Raw genomic sequence first — 24,855 nt, forward strand, 5'->3', positions numbered from 1 at the left:
GGTCCACGGGTTCCTTTGGGGTTAGGAGCACCCTAGGTTGTGAGCTTTCCAAGACCACTTTCTCCCGGAGGCTGCGGGAATTGCCTCGCTGCCACGCTGCCTTCAGCTGCTGTGATTCAGTGTCTCTGGTCTGCAGATCAGCTGGGCGATTCTCCTGTCAGCCCACATTGATTTTCCTGTAGATTACATTACCTCCAATCACAAAAGAAATTGTGCTCCTCTCCTGAAGTGTCAGGGCAAAATGAATAGCAAACATTTTCCTGCAGGCAGCTCAGCTTTCCTGTCAGAGTCCACTTGAGCAGGCAGGGCACCGTCCTTGCTCCCCCAACCGCCAAACCTTTTTTTTTTCCAGCTCAGTGGAAAAGTTTCTGGGATGAGGTGGGGCATCAGATACAACTTAGAGAGCACACGATACCCAATTACGCCTCAGTGAGATCCTTCGGTGTCTTAAGACCTTCTAAATTATGGAATTAAGAGGGTTTAGAGGGGTAAAAAAGAGCGGGTGACACCAGATGTGTTAAGAATTTAGAATGTGCTTTCTCATATATTAAAAAAGACTCTTTGAATATCATCAAAGAGATTGAGCAATTTTTATTCCTTTTAAAAGTACTGATTGGAGTCTCTGGTTTCTGGCTGGGGTGTGTGTGTGTGTGTGTGTGTGTGTGTGTGTGTATGTGTGTGAGGGTTGCATCACAAGGGCCTCTCTTCCTACGCTTGGTTGGTGCCAGGTCCACTTTCTGAAACCCTGGCATGCAGGGTGAGCCTTGCTTGTGTGGGCAGCCTTGGCACGGAGTCCTGGAACGGTGGATGAAGAGAAGCGTCAGCACTTTTCAAACAACTAACTAGCAGCAGAAGGCGGGCTCCAATCTCCAAAGTGGGCTTTGGGGGAGAGAGGTCTGTGTCTGGGCAAACAACCTGCTTATAGAGGCTGGATTAAAAAAGGCAAAAGACACTTGAAAAGTAAGAGAGAATCTTCTCTAGGGACACTGGGGGGCCACATAAACGCACATCCTTGCCCAGTTGAGCATGGGTTTCTGTGTATCCCATGTGTGTGTCATAAGATACTTCTAGCAAGAATTTTCACTGATAACTTAGCCAATATTCATTGAGTAACAAGCATGGGCCAGGCACTGGGTAAATGCTCTACCTATCATTTACCTATCTTTTCACTTGTCATCTAAATTGAATCCTCACAGTGGGGAAGGCAGTGTCATGCCTGTTGATGTGATCTGGAAACAGTACATTAGAGAGTATAGGAGACTTGTCAAGGTATTATAGGTTGAATTGTGTCCCTGACCCCAAGAAACATGTTGAAATCCTAATCTTCCCCAGCTGTGAATGTGACATTATTTGGGAAAAGGGTGTTTGTGGATGATCAAGTTAGGAAGGAGTCATTAGGATGGGTCCTGATCCAATATGACCGGTAGAAAAACCAGGGAGATTTGGACCCAGAGGGAAGACCATGTGCAGACCCAGGGAGAAGAGGGAGGATGGCCATCTGTAAGCTAAGGAATGCCAGTGACTGCCAGGAGGGAGGCCTAGACGAGGTCCTTCCCTCACAGTCCTCAGAAAGATGCAACCCTCCCAACACCCTGATCACAGACTTCTAGCTTCCAGAACTATGAGACAATGTATGTTTGTTGTTGAAGCCACCTCATCTGTGGTACTTTGTATGGAAGCCCCAGGAAGTAACTACACAAGCTCGCCCAGCCCATGGGTGGTGAAGGTGGCATGTATGTCCCCAGGCCCTGCCTGTCACCGCGGTTATGCAGTGTAGTCTGCACACTGCTGGTTTCCTTGATGAGTGCCCAGCCAGCGCCTGGATGTGCTCCTGTGGGCCTTAGATCTTTAGGAGTTGGTATGTTGGGATGTTTGGGGGCAGAGGCCAAAGAGAGACTTTATGATGAATCCAGCGTCTTATATATACTTTTGCTTACAGGTCTAGGTATCTGCTAATTTTATCATTTATACAAAGAACCTTAAAATGTGTATATCTTTGGATTTATTGCTAGAAGTCTATTCAAGTAATAATAAAAATGATTACATATTTATGTGGAATTATATATCATAGTACTATTTTTGAAACAAGTAGGAATGTCCCACATCCCAGGAATGTATGAAATGCCACGTTTCTATATTTTCTAAAGTGAAATGAAATCTGATAGAAGTCAATACTAACCAAGAGAGCTCTGAATTCATCCACCCCAGCTGGGTCGGCAGAGCCTCTCTAGCCATAGTGCGTGGTGTCAGCCACATAGACAGCCACGTAGCAGTGCCCTTCTGAAGTCACCCAGACCTTTGGGCTCAGATAGGGCCATATCTCTACCACAGGTCACAGTTCAAGTCTTATTTATTTTCCGAGTCTTGGGGAGTCATTCGCCAGGGAGGAGCCCACCTGTTTAACGTTTGCAGCCCACATCCTTCATCCTCTTCCTTGGACAACGTAGCCTACAGATGTCTAGGGCCTCTGCCTTTGAAACACAAAGCCCTCTCACAAAGTACAATACTCCCCTTTAAATAAGCAAAATAAACCTTTCAGAAGTACATTTTCCCTCTCTCTGGGGTTAAAGCACAGTAGTTGTTAAGAAAGATGTTTCATCTTTCTCTCATGTGACCACAGAAGTCGAAACAAACACAAATAAAACAACGCAACACAACTTCCAAATAACAAATCCCTAACACCTGTAATGGCTACATTTAAATGCCCAAAAACGCAGACTCATTACATTGGTTATAATCCAAATATATACATTAGACATTGATATTAAATTTTTAGTTAACGCTAATAGGAGACAAAGTCCAAGTGGTAATGTGAAGTGAAGAAACAGAACGTCATATTATTTTCTATTGCTGCATAACAAATTATTTTATTTGCCACTTATATCAACACTCATTTAGTATCTCATGATTCTGTAGGTCAAAAGCCCCAGCAGTCTTGTTTGGGTTTTCTGCCCAGGGTCTCGTAAGACCAAAATTAAGGTGTTGGCCAGGCTGTGTTCTCATCTAGAACTGGGCTCTTCTTTCAAGCTCATTCAGATTTTTGGGAGAATTCAGTTCCTGTGGTTGTAGGCTCAAGGTCCGTATTTCCTTGCTGCATGTCCACCCCAGGGTTGCTCTCAGGTCCTGGAGGCCTCTAGCATTCTGGGCCATGTGGGGCTCTCTATCTTCATAGCCACCAAAGGAGACTCTCCCTTGTTTCAAGTCCCTCTCATGCTTCGTATCGGTCTCCAGGAAAAGCCCAATCTTTGTCAAGACTCACCTGAACAGGTCAGGCCAACCTAGGATCATCTCCCTCCCTTAAAGTCGTGCCATGGAACATAACCAAACCAGGAGAGTGATGGCCCAGAAGAGTCACAGGTCTCACCTGCCCACATTCAAGGGGGAGGGGATTACAGAAAGGCATGTGGCTTCCGGGACCGTCTAGAATTCTGTCTAATACAGATACCAATCGTATACACAGCAAGATCTCAGCCATGTAACATGTCTGAGCTCGGAAGAACAGGTGTATGATATCAACCTGAATATTAATAAGACTTTTCTGTGGGGTAGGATTATGGATAACTTTTATTTTCTTCTTTATACTTTTCTGTATCTTCTAAGCATTTTATAATGAGCACATATTACATATATGATCAAAGAAAACACCCACATTATTTAGATAAAGAAATAATTGGGCCTCAAGCTAGGGTAGAAACGCATAACTAGCAGGCATTTGCTCTGTAAAATTCAGCGTGTGTAGCTGAATGGTTTGTTCATTCATTTATTCTTTCATTCATTCGCTGGACCCCTTGGGAAGAAGGTACAGACAGATTGCATTTTCCTATAGGACCGAGTACTGATGGGGTCCCTCTGTTCAGACTATCTCTGGAATCGCTTCATATTTTTCAGCAAAAAGGATTCCAAAAGACAAGTAGCATTTCTATTTGTTATTACTCCTGGGGAAAAAATAGTGAAGGAAAATTATTCAGACTGTTTGAGAAATACTTTGCAATTTCTATTTTCTCACTAGTATCCCAATAGCTTGATAATGTTTAGGTTTTGAAATTTCATATTGTCTTTGTGAGCAGAAAATACCAGCTTCTCATAAATAACTGAAATGAAACAACAGAACTCTTGGCTCAAATTCACTTTTCAGCCTGACATATCAGAAGGAGCCCAATGCCAAAACTCTCTCCGGAAACAGAAGCGTGGCCCAGGGAAACCAGCAACACAAATGATCCAGAAACCCTTATGGTGGGAACTTCCTCCACTAGCATAGCAGAATTGCTCAAGGAGGGAAACATCAGCATGTGGCAGATCATCAGAGGGACATGGACTGGCCACCTCAGGGCGTCCCGTGCTAGCGGCAAGTCCAGGGTCTCAAGTCAAGTGAGAGTGTGACATCAATGAGGTTGTGCAGAAACACAGGGCGAGGCTGCCCTGGACCAAAGGGTGATGTTGGCATGATTTGCCTCTGGGCTTCCTTGTCTCCTTCTCTTCCTCCTTCATTCATTCCTCTTCCCTTCCCCAGTGCCCACTCCTGCCCTGGTGCCGGCTCCCATTTCCCACCCACTTTCAGTTAATGAAGATCATTAAGGGGTTGGGTTTTGAAGTGGCTACTCTCAGGGGTGTTTGCATTTTGATAACAGATTGTAAAAGGTGAAAAGGCCTTGAAGATAGCAAGGAATAGTTGGCTAATAGTGGAAGGACCAGTAAGGAGGTTATTTTTACTTAGGGGCCCTGCCCGATGCCCCCAAAGTCATCATCTTCCAAATACTGGTTTTTGTTTGTTTGTTTGTACAGTGTTGACCTGGCACAGGAACAGGCTGCAGGGATTCTATTCTGTCAGCATTAAATGGGTGTTAACAGCTGGAAGAAAGGCATCAAAATATATAGGGAACAGCATTCTTGAAATGAGAACTAAAATATCTGCTGTGTGTCTTCCACACCGTGTCATGAGGAGAATCAAATGAGGTCATGTATGTGACAGAGCCTCATAAGAGACTCAGAAATGAACACAAGCAGAGTAATATTAGAATACGTGGCTTTTGTGGTTGTCCCCAGCACAGTCAGAGAACGAAAGCCTGGGTGCAAAGATGATCTGGTTTTTGAAACTGTCGCCTGCCTTATAAACTGACACTGTTTCATTAGGCCTGTTCTGCAGGCGGTCATTGTATGCAAATGGTATGAGTGAATCTGCTGAGGTATAAAGCATTCGCCCCTTGAGTGCTGTTCTGGGTTCCAGAGACTTACCTTGTACTCTGCCTCAGTTTCTCATTTGGTAGACCTGAAGATGAAAATGAGTATTAGTCTTCCCTCCACAGAAACAAGAAAAGCGAATGCGCAGCTGGGGTGAAGCTCTTTGAGGCCTCCCTGAAGGAGGGGGAGGAAGCTCTTCTTGCCAGCATGGGGTGTATTCGGGAAAAGGTGAAATCATGTTCGTTTTAGTTTTTTTTTCAACTTATCAATTATTTTCTAAATATAAACTTACAAACAAGGACGCATGAGAAATAGATGAATAGCCATGACACTTCCACCCAATTAAAGATAAATAACGCTGTTACCCTCCAACCCTCCACTCCCGGGTCTCTTGCTCATGCCGGACCCTTTCCTTTCCATCGCCTGAACACATGGCAAGGAACCACTATCTGAATGGTGTTTTTATTTTTTAAAGCAATATTGCTTATTCCTATTTTGTATCATAGTTTGACCACATATCCACTAACCACATATCACTTAGTTCTGCTTACTTTTTAAACTCCATATAAATGCCATCACCATGTATGTATTCTTTCGGGACTTGTTGTTTTTAGTCAATGTTATGTGTTTGTGATTTGACAGTTTTTATGCTTTTAGGTTTGGTTCACTCATTCTCATTCCACTGTATTCCATTGCATGAACGTAACAGAAATCAATCGTCTCTTTTCTTCTTGATAGCACAGCCTTAGTCTTTGCATTTATTTTAAACGTGCTTTCACTGTAGAATTTAGGGTGATTGTCTTAGTTCAGGCTGCTGTAACAAAATACCAAAGGTATAATCTTTGGTTTATGCCACAGAAACTTATTTCTCGCAGTTTTGGAGGCTGTGGGCGTGAGAGGAGGGTGTCGGCATGGCCAGGTTCTGGTGAGGGCCCTTTTCCACCTGCAGACTGCTGACTTCTGAGTGAGTCCTCATATGGCAGAAAGCAGGTGAGTGAACTCCTGGGTTCCCTTTTCCGAGGGCACTAATCCTACTCACCGGGGCTCCCTGCTCAGACCTAATCACTTCCCTAAGGCCCCACCTCCTAATGTTATCATGTTGGGGGTTAGAATTTCAACATATGAATTTCGAGGGCAGAAACATTCAGTTTTATTCCAGTAGAGGTAAATTCAAGGTGTGGTTAAATAGGACTAGGTGACTGGGCAAAGGAAGTAAGAAACTAACTTTTCTTTTGAGTTGGAGTCTCACTCTGTCACCCAGGCTAGAGTGCAGTGGAGTGATCTTGGCTTACTGTAATTTCTGCCTCCTGGGTTCAAGAGATTGTCCTGCCTTAGCCTCCGGAGTAGCTGGGATTACAGGCACGCACCACCACACCTGGCTAGTTTTTTGTTTCTGTTTTTTTTTTTTTGTATTTTAATTAATAGTAAAGATGGAGTTTCAACATGTTGGCCAGGCTGGTTTCCAACACTTGACCTCAGGTGATCCCCCTGCTTCGGCCTCCCAAATTGCTCAGATTACAGGCATGAGTCATCAGGTGCTCTGCCAGAAACTAACATTTTGAGGGCAAACCAGACCCTAGCCCCCAACTCTCCTGATGGTCTTCCTTGTGCATGTTATTTCACCATTCTCGGAAACACTTTTTCAGTAAAATAAAGAGGTTGAGGTGGATAAGCTTTAGATTCTCTACTAAGGCAATCTTCTATTTCAATGAGTTGTTCACTCACTGAACATATAATGAACACCTGCTATTTGCCCCCATTACTAGATTCAGTAGAAAACAAAACAGAACAGTGTTGGCCATCACAGAATTTCAGATCACGGAAGATGTCGGAGAAAAAAGGAGTAGGCCACTGAAAAGTCTGTTTTTCGTTTTTGCTGTTGTCTGGTTTGTTTTTAAATTAGAAACTGTAGGTACTATGGTAGAAACACCCCTGGGGTGAGGTTACAGAGAGCTCTGGATGGATCTGTTTTAGGTAGAATGGTTAGGAAAGGCCTCTCAGAGAATTATCTAAGCTTGAGAGGCACCAGCCACACGCAGTCAGGAGGAAGAGGATTCCAGTCTCAGAACTGCATGGGCAAAAGCTCTGAGTAGAAGAAGAGCTTCATATGTTCTAGAACTTGGGGGAACGGTGTGAGGGGAAGCATGCCTGCAGGTGAGCCCTGATACTTCAGGGAGGGCTCTGAGGGCCATTGAGAGGATTTGGGTTTTATCCTATCTGCAAAGGGAAGGCATTGAAGGATTTTTCAGTAGGGGAGTGACATGGGCAGACACATGTGTTTTTAAAGGTTACTGCGACTGCTGAGAAGAGAATGGGTAGGAGGGGGCTAGAGTGAAAACTGCAACTGTCGGGCCTTGCCGGAGGTGGCAGAGGCTCAGGTTGGAGCAGCAGTCATGGAGGTGGGAGGGAGGGGACAGGCTAGGTCCCAGGATGACGTGGGGCCAAGAAGGGGCATTCTTGCGATGTATTTTTAACGAGAAACACAATCAACATTGGGGATAAATGGGGAAATAATCAGACCCTAGCTCACTTCACTAGCGAAGCGAAAGTTCAAAGAGAATGGGGTTGGTCAAGAAAAGAAAGTTGGAGGAAGCTGTAATTCTTTAGTAACGGGATACTACCGCTCCTCTGCACTTAGGCCTCCTTCCCTCCCTCCCTTCCTTCTTTTCTTCCAACTTCTAGCTACTTTATTCGAAGACCATCTCTAAAACTCTGCTCTGTGTGAAGATGACCTTCTCTATCAGAATGCAGCAGACAAGAGCCACCTCCCCAGTCTTCCAGAGGAGAGGGGACATCTGCCTCTCCGCCACCACACACCAACCCCCACCCCTACACACACATTCAGGCCCAGGACAAGGTCCTCACCAGCTCTGCTCCACACTCCCAATCCTTCCTGGCCAGCAAAAGTGCCTGAACCGTGTGTCAGATTCCAGTCTTGGCACAGACTTTATATCTCCCTACCAATATACTGCCCATTTAAAGAACCGTAAAACATGACCGAATGGGGAATAGCAGTGGCTGTTTAGTATGCTTTAAAATTCTTTAATTTGCTGTGCCACAATAACTTGCACTTTAATAAAAGCAATCTCTCGTCTTAATAGCTACACAATAAAGAGTTATTTATATGAGTCAGTGTGCAGGCCCGAGCCTTCCAGGTGTGCCCCAGATTTTAAGCACTCGGAGCGATTTGCAGGCCGGCACTGCCTGACGCAGCCCCTGCAAACCCCCCGACACCGTGCCGTTTTGCAGTGTCACAACTCCAGGGCCACGGCCCGCCCCGGGCTCACGGCCCTGCACAGCCCGCTCGGCGCGCTGATTTATTTCGGTATTACGTTTAATTGTTTCCTTCTTGTGGAAGCCTTAACATGCAATGCTTGTAAATCTGACCCAAATCCTCCATATGGCACTCTGGTTTTCCATTTTCAAATGCATTCGCCCTGGAATAATGACTGTGGTATAACTCAATTTGAGTTCTGCTGCTGGGGACTTTATTACATAATGCTTTCTAATTGACCCTCATAGTTTAATAAGACAGTACATTTCACCAGAACATTGACAAAAGTTATTAATTTTCACTTCAGCAGAGACCCATGTCCCAATTAAATCCCCTGATAATGCCTGACTGACTGACCTCATTATGGCTAATGCTTATTAGTCCTGCGGAGAGGATAGCATCACACACTGTTAAAATGCCTAAATGAGCACATACAACCATCCACCGTGATTACAATTTACATACATGACAAATTTTACTCTCTAATCCTTGTCTGGTGCAATGAGTGTGGCATGCTGCTGTCATACCACGGGATCAGCCATTGAGGATTTGGGAGGTGTGGTAAAAATGCCGTGTGAGCGTGCTAAGCTACACCCAGTTACACTATATCTGCCTTTCTAGGATACTGCTTCAAGCGTGTGGGTGTCTTTAAACAGGAGATTGACTTCTGCCCTTTCCTTCTTTCATGAGAAAACTAGTATTCATTTGTTTGTTTGTTTTTAGCCGACCTCCAAAAATAGAAAAGAAAACCCACCAGCAGCAGCAGCAGCAAACAATGATCTCAGCCTTCCTGCTTGGGTAGCTCATACTCCCTGAAGTGGACTTTTCTTCCCTGAGTTTAGTTGTATTTTTACGTTTTCTCTGAGCTTTCATTTTGCGGAGGACTGTGGGTGGAGGCTTCCAGCTGAGGGTATCATAGATACCACCCCTTTTCACCAATGACGGGGCCACCTACTCAAGCTGGTCCCATATTGTGGGACAAGCTCTCGGAAGGTCAGTTGGAAGAAAAATGTGTATTTGCACATGCTGATAAAATTGAAGCCTCAGAGTGGCAAGAAAAGGAAAGTGAAGAAGGCTTACAGTGTCTGAGGCTTCGGATTGTTTTTCGACCTTTCTTCTTTTGGTCTACACAGCAGTGTTTATCTTTGAGGCAGTCTGACCACGGCTGGACATCTGCTTTTCCTGCGCAATGGAGTCATTCCCCCTGGGCTGTATGATTTGACACATGACAACAATCTAAGAGCGGAGATCAAACTTCTCAGACTCATGGCAATGTGACAAGTAATGTGTATTGACATAGCAAAGTGCATTCTGGAAATACGAGTGGGTGGGCGGGCACAGCCCTTGCTCAGCTAGAGATAGCTTAAATCATAGGCTGCAGTTGCCCACAAAGATAAAGCCAAAATTTAAATAATAGCGATAACCAGCTGGAAGCTGCCATTCATTGAACTCTTTTCTCTCTCTCTTTTTCTTTTGGTACCACCATGTTGAAAGCAGGAATTTTGTGGGAGAAACAATAGTAATAATAACAAAAGAAGAAAATGAAAAAAGAAACGAAACTAAATCTCCTTAGGGAATATTTTAGAGTACTGCATATTCTGCCCCATCTCTCATGCTGCAGATGTACACTGAGTACCTCCTTCGTGTTGGGCACGGTACTAGGTTTCAGAATACTACAGTGAACGACCTAGAGGTGGAGCACATCCTACCTACTCACAAGACTCCCTACCACATGACGCTACAAAATGTAGGTACATAGGATGATAATGTCTGCTGATTTCCAAGATTTATGGGACCCCCAAGAAGGGGCATCTAAGCCACGTTTGGTGGTTCCTCCATGTGTTTGACACCTGGGCATTTAGCCCTACTATGTGCTAAGTGCTATTGAGGCTCCCTGTCTATTCCCAATGCTAAAGAGTGACGCCTAGTGGTGACCCAAGGTGTGGTGGCTTCCTCAATCAGATGAGGATTCAATAGGGCGTTGTTCATGAAAAGCCTTCACTGTCTGTTTGTGGTGTCAATGATTGATGGCATATACACCGAGGAAAAGTGAACTCATTTGCCCAAAAGATTTTTAAAATCACTGCTGTGGGAGAAGAATCATCACAGAGCCGTGTAATTGCCAGGAAAGGAGGGATCCATTTGAAGGATGAGGGTAGGTTTAGAGAAGATGTGGCTAAGAAGGTGGTAACTGAGCTCTGCATGTGGCTTTGGTGTTTAGACTTGAACCCACATCCTTTTCCCCTGTTGGGGTCTCCTGCTTTGCACTGGAGCCAGATCACTGGCCCAGAGAGCCAGTTGTGCCTAACTCTTTCCTGCTACATTTTCAGTTGTATTGCATTGGTGGCTTGAATTTAGCCATGTGGGAGTATTTACACCACAGACATTGGCAATCTCCAAAATCCAGAGCTCTTCTCCTACAGCTACCCTGCCCCCGGAGCCAGCTGTTAAACATTGATCAGCACACCACTGTCTGCATGCAAGAATCCCTAGCTGTATGAAAAACACAGCATTGATTTTATTAGATGACTGGTGCAGGCTTATACCACAATGCAAAGCTCTGGTAAAAATTCACATACACGCCTTAGGCCTGGGGGCCCTAACTTCCATGAGAGCAGTGCTGGGACTCTGTGCTCAGGCTGTCCACATAGAGGACAAGAAAGACTTCTAAGTCTGTTGAGAAGATTCTGAGCTGAATTCCCAAAGCAACTGCATGGACGAATCACAGAAGTGGGGTGAACAGCTGAGGACAGGCTGCTGCCCTAGATTTTTTTGCTTCCTTTACTCAAGGGAGCAGCTGTGAATAAGAGCAATGAGGGTGATCCAGGGCTTCCCTGAGAGAGCCACAAGCAGAATACACCATGCTTGAGGATTTGTGTTCTCTTTCAACTCAGTTACCCCACCCTCTAGGGAATGTGACCCACTGAAGGCTAGGCTCTGTCTTCTCAGGCGGAGCACCTTGTCTCATGGAGTGGAGCCCACAGGGACTGGGGAGGACTCAGAAGTGTGAGGAAGGTCTGTCTTTTAAGGGTTAAGGAAGAAATCTGAGTTGATATATGCCTCTTCCCTCCCCAGCAATGAGGGCTGAATAAATGGCCAATGATGAGAAAGGCAGTAGGGCACTAGAATAGCATGTGCAGAGGCACGGCACTGTGGGAAGAAGAAACCACGGAGATTTCTGTGGGATCTATGGTGTGTTCTCAGGGGAGGGGGTGATGACAAGAGGAGAGCATAGAAAAGAAGATGGGACCCAGACTGTGGGCTATGGTGTTTGTTCTTTATTCTGTAGCCAACAAGGAATAAACACAGATAGTTTGAACAGGGGAACAATATGGTCCAATCCCTTTTTAGGAACATGGCGGGTAGAGAAGTAGGGGAAGAGATTGATTGCTAGGAGACCAAGGCCAGGCTGTTGCAGACACAGTTATTTGCTTATTCACTATCAGTTCTAATTTTCTTCCTTCCTAACAGAACCCCAGTTTTATTCAGAGAGGCAATGTGTGCTGCATGTGAAAGAAAACAAAAGAAACAAAACCCCACTGTCATTCCCAACCTTCCTTGCAGAGGGAGTGGTCAGACAACACAGTTCTGGCCAATGAAACGTCAAGTGACGTTTCCCTGGGCGGAGCTTCCAGGAGAACTCTTCGAAAGGGGTCGGATTCAGGAGGCAGTTGCTTTTTCTCCTTTGCCCTTCCCTGTCTTCTAGCCTGGAATGTGGATGTGGACGAAGAGCAACCATTTTGTGACCATGAGGTGACAAGCACACTGAGGATGGCCACATGGCAAGAGTGGTTGACTGGAAAGACAGGAGACATGCAGGGCCCCTGGAGGCATTGTGGGGCTGCCATATTGGTTCTGGATTTCTTATTGTGTGAGAAAAATATCAGACTCTATTTGGTGAAAGCCACGGCAAGTTCAGCTTTCTGTGACATCAGCTAAACCTATTCTTCACTCCTTCTGGTACTGTGTCATAGGTGCAGGTGACAACCCCTGAGTACCTGAACTGCAGCAGCCAGGAATGGCTCTCAGGTAGACTTGGCAGCAGCATCTTGTTAGGGAAAGTGGGGCTTGAAAGACAACATAGCTCCTGAAACTGAGTGAAATATACAGGGCAGAACAGGCCTACCCCAAGGATTCAGGTTCAAGGGCTGGGTCGGACACATGCCAGAAGATGATGAGTTTGGTCAAGGGAGACTGAGTTTGAAGTGCTCAGTGTGCAACTAGACAGGACATCTTCCGGGCTGCTGGAAGGACTGGTCCGCTTTCAGGAGAGAGGTGGGGAGAGTTCTGAGGGAGAGATATGGCAGTTACCTGCAAAGTGATGGTGGCTGGATCGGTTGGAGTGGACAGGATTATCCATAAGACAGATGTGTGAGGTGAAGAGGGGCAAAGAGACAGCTTTGGGAGCTGTCCAGGCAATGGACAGGCAGTGCTGGGTTGGGGATTGTGGGGGATAGAGAAGAAGAGTGTGAAGGGCTGGGAGAGAACGGGAAGAAGAATTCACAGAGCCTGGGTCCCAGGAGCCAAGAGCAGAGACCGTCCGGAGAAGGAAAAGAGCCATTAAGAGTGCCAAACGTGGAGGAGTTGTCAAGGAGGATGAGGAATGAAAATTAGCCTATGGATTTGGCAATTACCGTGTCAGTTTTTCTGCTAAGGCTGCTCCCACTGAGGTCACTAATGAAGCCAGAGAAATAGAATGATTTGCCCAAAGTGACATCATTAATAATGAGTCTAGCATTAGAAACTAAGGCTCCCGACTCCCGGTTAAGTGCTCTTTCTCTTTTATTACACATACTTTTAGGCTGCCCCAAATCACAAAATCAGGTTTTCATAGAACAGCTTTGGGGTATCATTTATGGTCAGGTGCAAAAACCTTCTAGCTGTCTGTATTAATAAATTAGTTTAAATAGGTGTCACTTTGTCCTCAGATTAAAGTATCTCCTTAGCTAATATTTTGATGTGCTGAGATTTCCTAATGGAGAAAGAAGCAAGCCATGGAGAAGAAGAAAGTCAAGCCAGGCACGGTCCACTCCCCGGCTGTCACTCAGGGCTCTCAGCCCGGGCTGGAAGCTGTCTTCATTCCTCGGTCCCTGTCCTGCCCTACAGCCAGAGGTTGAAGGGACAGTCTGAGATATTGCCTGGCAGAGGAATGCTGTTTCTTTCGTCTCAAGCAAGGAGGAGCCTTTCCAGAGACTGATCCATCCTGAACAGACTTGCATCCAGCCAGACATCCAGCGCTCACTCCTGCGGGGAACAGAAACAGCCTGGGCATGTGAAACCAGCCAGGGATATTTTAGCTGGAAGTTCTTACTTCATTTCCAGACCAATCAACAAGAAGGCACAGCATCTATAAAAATCCGGAGCTATCTGCACGAGAGGTGGGGTTCAGAGAGAGGCAAGAGTCCATCTTGAAATTCTCAAGGCTGAACTTGAATCTGTCTCTCTGTCTTTTTTTCCCCCTCCCAAAAGCAGAGGTCAGAAAGATGTCACAAGGTGAAGGCAAAAGTGTCAGAGCCCCAGTGTGTTTAAGTCCCTGCTCTCCCAGGCAATTACACACTTATCAGTACAGAGGATAGCAAAGTAGGTGCACTGGCAGAAACCCCTCTTGCAAAACCTGCCCTATCTGAGAACAGAAAGTAAAGCAAATAAACATCTTGAGGCTGTGAAACTCTCCAATCACCACCCGCTGCCCCAGGCTGACAGGGGGTGAGTCAGCAGCTTGGATATATAGCTGGCAGTTGGCAGGAAAACCCGGTGGGCTTGCTAGGGGGCCCTGCAATCCATAAAGGAGCATTGTCTCAGCAGAGCAAGAGGTTTTTGTTGTTTTTGCTGAGCAAATGAGCACTGATGTTTTCTCGCATGCAAGAAAGTTGCTACAGTCCTGGAGTCAATTTTTCTCCGATGGACAAGGTAGTGAGGGCCTCTGGCTGATTAAAGGGAGTAGCTACCATTCACTATTTCTCAGAAGAGGGAGCATAAAGACGGAGATGCAGCCAAAATAAACAGATGGCTTGATCGGGTGGAGGATGCTGTCACGAGCAGACACACAGGTAGCATGGGCCCCAGGCAACCACACAAAGCCATTAAGAGGAGCCAAAACTCAGCAAAGAGTTCTAGAACCCTGGGAAACAGATTGTGCCCTGCCCCAGGGGGTCGCCTTGGAATTGTCACCGATCCAAAGGTAGTCAAGTTTGCACAGAGCAGGGGACACAGCAAGCAGGCAAGCTTGGACACCAGGAAGACTGAGAAAAGACAGAGTGGAGAGTAAAGAGGTGAGGCAGCGAGGTCAGTGTAAACTCAGAGCCCCTCAAGTGGCTAGAAGGTTGAGCAGCAGATAGGATGGTGTGTTGACTGGCAGGCTGCTTCTAGAACCAACTCAGAGCCACTGAGGCAAGTCCACAAACATTTCCTGAGTGCCTTGTGGGTACCAGAGCTCTGCTCTTGAGGATCTTGTGGTCTGAGAATGAAATGTTTATAAATAGATAAATTACACTGCAATTCAATGATTATGAACAGAATCCTGAAGGATCATAAGGGAGAGAGCTGCCAAGGAAGGCTTCAGAGAGGAGGTGACACTGAGACTGGTTAATGAAGACTGAGCAGACATTTGATGGTAAAGAAGGAAAAATTGTACCAAAGACTGTAGTTGGGTAACCACAAGGTTATTATGATGTAGGCTCTGGTTGCAGAGCAAAAAAGTTCAGTTAATTGAGCTGAAGTTATGAGGAGTGTTACTACGGAGGTACAACAGAGACTCTTACCAGAAGGGAGGAGGAAAGAAGTGCTGTGGGATGCCGTGGGGACTGGACCCAGGAAACCGTGATCCAATGTCAGTTCCAGATAGAGGCACAGGGACTTCCATCCTCCAAGCTCCGTGCCTTGTCCACTCCCCACCTTCCTGAGGTCCATTCTCCTGTTACATGGGGCCTAGGAATCCTGTCTTTGCCTCATAGGCATTCCTGGCTTGCTCCAGCATCAACTTCAGGACCAATTCCCTATGACCTTTCAGGTCAAGTGCCCATCATCCTGTGGGTACACCAGACTCCATCCCTTAGTGTTCCACTTCCCAGGACAGAGAACCCAATTGGCTCTGATTAGGTCATTGACATCTGATTGGTAAATTGGTGCCTGGAGCCAGAAGGGGTAAGTGCAGGTGGTATATAATGTCACTTTTCTTTCTTTTTTTTTTTTAAATTATACTTTAAGTTCTGGGATACATGTGCAGAACGCACAGGTTTGTTTCTTAGGTATACCTGTGCCATGGTGGTTTACTGCATCCATCACCCCATCATCTACATTCAGTATTTCTGCTAGTGCTGTCCCTCCACTAACACTCCACTACCCTGCTATCCTCCCCAGCCTTCCACCCCCCAACAGGCCCTGGTGTGTAATGTCCCCCTCCCTGTGACCATGTGTTCTTATTGTTCAATTCCCACTTATGAGTGAGAACATGCAATGTTTGTTTTCTGTTCTTGTGTTAGTTTGCTGAGAATGATGGTTTCTGGCTTCATCCATGTCCCTGCAAAGGACATGAATTCATCCTTTTTTATGGCTGCATAGTATTCCATGGTGTATATGTGCCACATTTTCTTTATCCAGTCTATCATTGATGGGAATTTGGGTTGGTTTGTCTTTTTTTTTTTTTTGAGACAGAGTCTCACTCTGTCACCCAGGCTGGAGTGCAGTGGTGCAATATTGGCTCATTGCAGGCTGGATTTCCCAGGCTCAGGTAATCCTCACACCTCAACTTTCCAGGTAGCTGGGACCACAGGTGACTGCCACCATGCCTGGATAATTTTTTGTAGAGATGGGTTTTCTCCATGTTGTTTAGGCTGGTCTTGAACTCCAGGGTTCAAGTAATGTGCACATCTTGGCCTCCCAAAGTGCTGGGATTATAGGCATAAGCCGGTACATCCAGCCAAATGTCACCTTTCAAGGTGTGAGTGGGCGTGGATGGGGAGGGATGACTGGCATATTTACAATGGTGCATGTACTTGTGTGAACACTCTGGAAACACAGGAAATCTGCCATCAGCATCCAGAACAGACTACTGGCTCTCTTTGCTCCAATTGTACAAACCTTTATCTTAACACCGAAAATATTATAAAAATTTATCTTAATATGGCTCTCTCCATCATAATTTAAATCCTAAAATAAGGGTAAACATGTTAATCATATGTAATCGTGTTTACCATTGCAATTCCAGAAAATAGTACAGCATCAGGCACCTGTAAGGCTGAATACACTTTGATTGACCTGGTAGTTTCTGCCATTACCTTCATTCTCGGTTTTCTGTTCACTGTAATTGTCTGTTATCTGCAGCTTCCCGTGGTGGGAGAGAGACACACTCACTGTGCTGTTTCGTCGAACAACTGAGAACAGAGACGTTACAGATGTCAGAACTGGGCTCATCTCGTGTCCAAATTCCATAGGTATGCAGAGGGTCCTAAACTGTGGTCACTATAGAGTAGTGTCTTAGTCTGGACTGGAGCTAGAGCCTTGAAAGAGATGATAACGTTAGAAATGGAACCATCAGCGTGGGCCCTAATGTGATCTAACTGGTGTCCTTATAAGAAAAGGAAATTTGGACACAAAGGATGTGCCCACATAAAGAAAAGTCCTTGTGAAGAGGCAGCAAGCGGGTGACCTTCCAGAAGCCAAGGAGCGGGACCTCGAAGGAAAGCAGCCCTGACAGCACCTGGATCTTGGACTTCCAAACTCCAGAGACGTAAAAAAAAAAAAAAAATAAGTTGCTTAAACCACCCAGTCTGTGGTATTTTGTTAGGGCAACCCTAGCAAAGGAATGCACACCCCAAGTAAAACTCAGCAGGCATTAGGACCCTCTTTGAAGGACATGCAGGAGATCCCAGATCAAATAAAGTAGTCAGCTCCTACCAAGAAAAGCCAAGGGCAGGAAGAGATTGAAAAGAACAGCCGCCGATGGAAGAGCGTAATCAGAGAGAAATGAATAGAAACTGCCCAAAGAAAATATGTGCTACCTAGCAACAAATACATGAAGTGTAGAGAATAGGCCAAACAAATAGCTCAAAGACGATGTGGTAGTGGTAGGGGAAGTAATCAAAAGTAGGAAAGCGAGAAACTATGAAAAAAATCGGACAGCGACTCAGCTAGAGAAATTACAGCACAAAGTTAAGAAAGTGCAAAAACATGATAAGGAAAGCAAAGGTGAGGAATGAAAAGATTGCGAGAGAGGCTAAGATAAATAATAAGGCATTTTTCAAGTACAGAAGGAACAAGAGGTCAGTACAAGAGCCAATAGTGCCTCTAAAACCTGGCAGAGGCAATTTATTGATAGAACATGAAGACGTCGCTAAAAAATATTAAAAGGCTTTCCCCCGCTCCTGCTCCTTGCCTCTCTTTTCACAAAGGAAGATGGGGACATATGCCGGAGCAGACATAAATTTCCCAGGAGTGGAAAAAAGACATATTGAAGGAAATCGGATCGTGTCAGCACAGGTGATCAAGAAATTAGGACATCAGAAAAATTGCCAAAAGTCTAGAGCCAGGCCAGAGACTCCTGGAATGAGGGACCCAGAGGGCAGCGTGGCCCGAGGGCAAGGCCAGGCAGGGTTGAGCGTGGGTCCCGGGCAGAGGCGCAGAAGCTGCTGCAGGAAGCAGTCTTGGGCCACACCTGCAAGTTCATCTTGTAAATGAGTTTTCATCTCTGGTACAGGGAACAGATTCAGGGTTGAATCAGGCCTTTATACCCAAAGCAGCTGGCAGTTGATAATCTTTGATGGGGCCCTTGTTTTTAAGAGTACCCGCGTGACCTAAGTTTGGGGCAAAAGTTCACTCTCCTTCCCAGATCATAGACAGAAGACCTAGATTCGAGTCATGACTCTGCTACAGGCCTGCCTGTCATTTCAGGCTAATCCCCGAGTGTCGCAGAGATGTAGGTGCCTCATCTCTAAAGCGGAGGTGAGCATTCCCTTGCTCTAAAGCAGACCGTGATGCTCAGATGAAATCATTACTCATCCACGAAAACGACAAGTAATCTTGAGTGCTTTTAATGTGCCAGGCACATTGTAGGTCCAGGGAGGGAGGAGAAGTAGAGACAGATCCCTGCCCTTCCATGGTTGACATTTAGTGTTGGGGAAAGAGATAAACAAGTAAACAGAAAAATAAGCTAATTTCAGAGACCGATGAGAGCCTGGGAACAAATGCATAGCTGTACAAAGCCCTGCCTCTTACCGGTGGTCAGGGTAAATGGCATTGAGTTGAGACCTGAACCAGGAGGAGGAATGATCTGGGACAGGACATTCTAGAATGAGGGCAGCAGGCTTCAGTCCTAAAGTTAATGTATAAAGGCATTGTTTAGAGCATACAGTGTGGCCAAAATGCTGGCTCTGAGTGACATTATCGAGAGTCTTTTCTGAGGCTGAGAATTTGATATTTCTTTTCTGTCCCTTCAATCTGACTAGACTGTAAGCGTTGTCAAATCAAGGCAAACTTCAACAAGACAAACCTGGCAACAAAGAAAGAAGTATAAAGCACACAACACATATAACATGGATCCCTGGAGGAGCTGGGAAAGACACCCTTTTTCTTTCCAAAAGTGGGACCTCCCTCGTCACAGGGATACTGAGGCCATGATCACTGCTTGTGGCCTGCCAGAAAGTCCTAGACAAATAATCAGTTTCAGCTATATTGCTTACCTTGGGCTACACAGATTCTGTATAGTGAATGGGATTAAACACGAAGATCACGGATGTGCTTTCCTGCTAAAAAGCACCAGCCCTCCTTCAAATAGATTTCTTTCCATTCCCACACTCTGTAATAGTGTAATTGAGTCATGCAGTAATTAAAGAGAAAAATGTCACTATTGTGTTTCCAAATATATTATTTAATTTTCATAAAACAAATCCAACTCTTGTTCTTGAATGCTGGGAGAAGAAAATAAATGGAACCACAAATCTCTGCCATTTAATCTTAATACGAGATAAATCAAATTTCATTTCACAAATGTTTATTGAGCACCTACTAGTTTCAGGGCATATGCAAAATAAATACTGCCTGGCCCTTGTCATACACAAATTCATGGTCTCTACCTTAAATCACAGTATTTCAAAATACAACATCTACTGATCAGGAGAACAGCGTTTATAGTGATTTTTACAAAGAAATAAAGCAGGAGCAATTATACTCTATTCAGCAATACTGGACACTCACAGATGAACATGTTTTTAAGCACATGAACCCCCAGATTTTTGTCTTGAGTAGAAACTTAAATGGAGTTCTACAGGACAAGAAGATGGGATTTGTGCTCAGGCAGGCCTGGATTGAAAGCCTAGCTCATCTCCTCACTAGTTGTGTGACATTGGCAAGATACGTAGCTTCTCAGTTTCCTCATCTGTAGCATGGGGCTCATGGTACTGACCTCATGGAGTTGCTGTGAGGATAAAATGAGATCATGCATTCAGGCTGAGAACTTGGCTGTTGTAGGTGCTCCACAATTGCCCCTTTTCCCTTTTAATTGGGGTCATTGAAAAATAAACAGTTAGATGATTGAAAATGTGCAATTGTTTGTGTCTTCCTTTTTAAAAAGGAGCTAATACCAGCTCAATGTTTTGGAACTGATGCCTACAACATGTTTCATGTCTTTCTGTCTTCAGAGAGAATAACTTGTCATTTGATAGCATAATCCTCTGATTCTCCAGGTCACACTAGCCTGAGGCAGAACAGCAACGGCAAGATCTCAGTGACAGAAGAGACACTGCCCCTGCTTGTACTGAGGGAAACACCCCTCCTAAAATCCTCTTCATGTGGTGCTGCAGTTTCTAAATTTAGTCATGATGCCGTTCACCGAACGCCTGCTAGATGCTACTGAGAATAAAGTGGCAAAAAAACGGATGCAGCCCTTGTTCTCAAAGCACTTGGACTTGGGTTTGCTGAGCCACTGACCACACAGGTGCATGTTTGTAATCATTTGACAGCAACTTCCTGCAACTGTGGCAGGTCTTAAGAAGAAGGTATACACGGTGTTACAGGAATCTTAATTAAGGAATTTGTCTTAGGCAGGGAGATGAGAAGGCGATGCTTGAGCTGAGTGGAAGACCTGGAAGAATGAAAAGGAAGAGGAGAAGGAAAGCATTCTGGTCAAAAGAACAGAAGGAGGCAAGTGCCGGGGCTGGAGTGCAAAGAAAGATGAGGTTGGCACCATGCATGGCCTGTTGGGCCTCGCTGGGAGTTTTCTGCTTAATTTGGGAGCAATAAAAATCTGCAGAAGAGCTTTGTGTAGGGGAGTGGTATGATTAGATTGGCACGATCACTAATGTTGGAAACAGAAAGAGAGGTATGCAAACCTATTAGAGGGAATTATGAGTATCTCGAGAAGAGCTGATGGTGGCTTGGACAGGGTGATGGTAGAAGCTGATGCAGAGAATTTTATTTTATAGATTTTAGGTATATTTAGGGGATGAAAATGATAGGAGCTTGAAGATGGTTTGTATGGAGTGGGGAAGGAGGAAGGTAGGTTGAAAGGTGGGAAAGCCTTGAGAGATTCCTAGGATTCCACTTTGAAAGATAGATGAGAGGGCACAGGAGGAGGGGTCACCGAACTGGGGAACACTGGAAGGCAATGGGAACATGGAAAGATCACAAGTTCTGTTCTCGGTGTTTGATCTTGAGGCTGCCATTGAGAAAGATAAAAGATGTCAAGGAGCAATTTAGATACTTGGGTCTGGAGCTCGGAGAAGCCAGGAATAGGTGTAACAGAAACCATTATTATTTTTGGAGGAGGTCCTTAGAAACAGCCTGAGATGAGGGGTCATGCACAAGTTACTTATTAAGGCTGTGTTCCCCTGGGAGACTGGTCAGGGAGTGGGGAGTGGAGCAGGGAAAGAGAAGAAGCCTAGCAAAAGATGATCTCAGGGTAAGGTATTATCAAGGGGTAATCCATGCAGAGGACAGGCTTTAGTCTGCTCTCCTGGGAGATCTGGTGAATAAGTCACAGATTCCCCAACTATTGCGAAGGAACCTCAATGCGAGGGGCTGGGCAATCCCTGAGGGCAATCCTCCTCCACCTCTTCCTTCTCCAAGGCCTGCAGGTGCAGCTGAAAGCACACCACAGCTGGTGAGGGGTGGGGCACAGAAACCCTGAAAAGAGATCCCAGGGCAGCTGGGTGGAGTGCTGACATCCTCACTATTAGGGTGAACAAGAATTGCCTAGGGAGATGGAGTGAGAACAGAGACGGTCAAGACCGCTGTACCGAGGGCGTCCAAAATGTGCTAATTAGAATAGAAGCTTAGAAAGGAGGCTGGGAAGGACTATTGTTTCACAACTACCCTGCAAAGACAGCAGCAATATGAGTATTATTATCTCCAATTTAAAGATGAGAAAACCAAGGCTTGGGGAGGTTGCAATTTGAACACAGAGCTCCTGATCCCAAGCCTAGTGGTCCTTTAAACCCAGCAAGGGAAGGTTTTCCAGCGCTGGAGGACCCCAGTAGTGAAAAGAACTGGTCCTCTTTTGAAGGTGTCTATAGATGCCAATGCTCATGGCTGAACACTCACATTGCCAGATTTGAGAACCTGGGGAGAAAGGGAAGCTGGGAGGTGATTTTTACAAAGAAATAAAGCAGAAGCAATTTTTATACTCCATTTAGCAATACTGGACACTCATGGACAAACATTTTTCAAGCACATGAACCCTCAGATTCGTATCTGGCATAGAGCCTTAAATGGAGTTCTACAGGACGAGGAGATGGGCTTTGTGCTTAGGCAGGCCCAGATTGAAAGCCTAGCTCATCTGCTCACCAGTTGTGTGATATTGGGCAAGATATGGAGCTTTCTTGCCGTTTCCTCATCTGTAACATGGGACTCGTGGTACTTAGCTCATGGAGTTGCCTGAAGATAAAATGAGATCATGCATTCAAGCTGAGAGCTTGGCTATTGCAAGGGCTCCACAATTGCCCCTTTCCCCTTTTAACTGGGGACATTAAAAATAAGCAGTGAAATGATTGAAAACGTACAATTGCTCGTGTCTTGCTTTTTGAAAAGGAGCTAATACCAGCTCAGTGTTCTGGAACTGATGCCTAGCAATGTGTTATGTGTCTTTGTCTCTTCAGAGAGGTGGGGAGGAGAGGCTGGAGCCACTCCCCTGCATCCCAGGAGACAAAGGTGAGTGCGATGAAGGTTTGGGGCAAATGTGTGGGAGTCTCAGCTGCCCAGAGCACAGAGACCAGCCTGCTTGCTGTCTACGAAGGCTTTGAATTTATTTTCTGCCTCTGGGGAAGCTTCTGTTGACTTTGTCCATTAAGCAGGCTTGCAGGATGTCTGCTGACCCCAGGTTCCTTCTCCCCTGAGGAAGCCCCACTGCCTCAGAGATCAGCAGAGGTGTGCTGGTTCCCAGGGCTTCCCTAGTCCAGGGGGAGGGTGTTGGGGGTGGAGTGGGCTCTGGGCGGGGACACAGGGGCATGCCTCAGGGACACAGAGCACGACCCTCTGTTTGCCGACTCTGACTCTCTGGCTTGAGGAGCAGTGAGGAAAATCAGAACTAAGAATACCTGCCCCCTGAATTGTCTGGGATTAATTAGGAGACTGATAATGCACAGTGTGTGCCTAGGATGAAAATGAGTTATGGACTCGTTACTAATATAGCTGGGTGGATGATTAGTATATAAAACAAGGCCACTTCTCAATAAGCCAGAGGTCATTAGGTGTCCCCACAGAGCGACTTAAGCCAAGCTTATGTTTGTGAGGAATTCCCACCGATTTACCAGGGAGTAAGAGCCAGCAAATCAAAGAGGTTTTGCCCAGTTTAGTAAATAAAATGCAAAGACCCTGCATGATGCTTGTGTGTTTTTTTTTCCTTATAGAAAATATTTTCCACGAAATGGAACACCAACATTAAAAGTAAAAAGGGGGTGGGAAGAAGAAACCTAAAACCAATGTAAATTGGAAGCAAACTAGTATTCATTTCCTGTAGAGGAATTTTATATTTTTTAATGGAGTTACTGTGGCTTTTTATTTCAGTGTAAGGTGAAGAGTCAAAGTATGAGGATTTAAGGCTTCCAAGTGTGTGCAGTTATATGAACAGACCCTTAAATTTGCCAGCACGCCCCAGGCACTGCTCCTGCATAACTAATGTCTCCCTCACCAGGGCCAGGGCGGAGGGCCCTTTGACTCCCCTGGAAGTTATGCAGGGATAAGGGGAGTGTCAGGAATGCAGGATTAGGCCCCATAATTGAAGCTGTCATTAGCTGAAGAGGCAGGCGGGCTTGTGAGCCTTTCCAAGTTTGCATTTATTATAAATGAAGATATGGCTCCTTTGGTATAAAGAGGGTAGAGGGGATTTTTGCAAGTGGGCAATATCTACCCCCCACCACCACCTTTTTAAGTTGGTTTGTTCTACAACATTCATTATGCTCTTCTTAGTAGATCCCAGAAAGGCTGAAATCATCCTTTAGAGGATTTTATCTTCTGAGGAAGGCTAGCTGGAACCTTCTGAAATGATTCCCATTCAGCATGCAACCACAGGCAGTACCAATGGTAAGGATGAAATATTATTTTTGTAAATTACATGAGTTACAGCAGTGCCACTTACTTAGACACTCCTTATTGGATGATGAGAATGGAGACCATGGGGCTGAGCATCCTCTATGGCATAAACAAGCCAGGAAAGGGAAAGGTCTTAAGGCTCCGGAGAGATTACTGTGATCATTCCTCATATCCATGCAAGTGGCATTCTAAGTACACCTATTCTTTTACTATTTAGTTTTTTTTTTTTTTAAGGTGGTAAAATGTACATACAACAAATTTAGTATTTTTAGGTGGACAATTCAATGGCGTTAAGTACATTCACATCACTGGGCACCCATCACCACCTTCCGTCTCTAGACCTTTCCATCTTTCCATACTGAAACTCCACTCATTCCACAATAACTCCTTCCACGCCCTGGTCCCTGGATCCCTCCAGCCCCTGGTAATATCTATTCTACTTTCTGTTTCTATGAATTTAGCTACTCCAGGTACCTCATATAAGTGAAATCACAATGTTGTTCTCTTTGTGCCTGACTTATTTCACTTCATATGATGTCTTCAAGGTTCATCCATGTTGTAGAATGTATCAGAATTCCATTCTTTTTTAAAGCTACATAGTACTCTGTTGTATGATAATACCACATTTTGTTTATCCATTCAGCCGTCAATGAACACTGGGTTGCTTTCACCTTTTAGTTATTGTGAATGATGCTGCGATGAGCATCTTTCCATGTGCATAAATATTTCCTCCAGATTCTACCTTCAGTTGTTTTGGGCATATACCAAGAAGCAGAATTTCTAGATCATACAGTAATTCTGTTTCTGATTTTTTGAGGGGGCTCCATAGCAGTTGTACCATTTTACATTTCCACCAACTGTGCAGAAGTTGGGTTCCAATTTCT

General features: G+C 45.2%; 1 long non-coding RNA gene and 1 other non-coding gene across 2 annotated transcripts in view; one reads left to right on the top strand and one right to left on the bottom strand.

Annotated features, from left to right (window-relative positions):
• Positions 1 to 878: 878 nt before the first annotated feature.
• The window catches only part of LINC03041 (long intergenic non-protein coding RNA 3041), a 66,762-nt gene continuing 42,785 nt past the window's right edge, over positions 879 to 24,855 (top strand). Inside the window, exon 1 of the transcript XR_010342653.1 lies at positions 879 to 960. This is a non-coding gene — a transcript (long intergenic non-protein coding RNA 3041). The remainder of the gene's footprint in view (positions 961 to 24,855) is intronic.
• The window catches only part of LOC135274907 (uncharacterized), a 34,772-nt gene continuing 13,235 nt past the window's right edge, over positions 3,319 to 24,855 (bottom strand). Inside the window, exons 3-4 of the long non-coding RNA XR_010342652.1 lie at positions 5,233 to 5,266; positions 3,319 to 3,935 (exon numbers count right to left, since the gene is read on the bottom strand). This is a non-coding gene — a long non-coding RNA (uncharacterized LOC135274907). The remainder of the gene's footprint in view (positions 3,936 to 5,232; positions 5,267 to 24,855) is intronic.

The sequence above is a fragment of the Aotus nancymaae genome, unplaced genomic scaffold, assembly GCF_030222135.1.
Source record: "Aotus nancymaae isolate 86718 unplaced genomic scaffold, 86718_ANA_hifiasm-v0.15.2.pri h1tg000003l, whole genome shotgun sequence".
NCBI lineage: Eukaryota > Metazoa > Chordata > Mammalia > Primates > Aotidae > Aotus > Aotus nancymaae.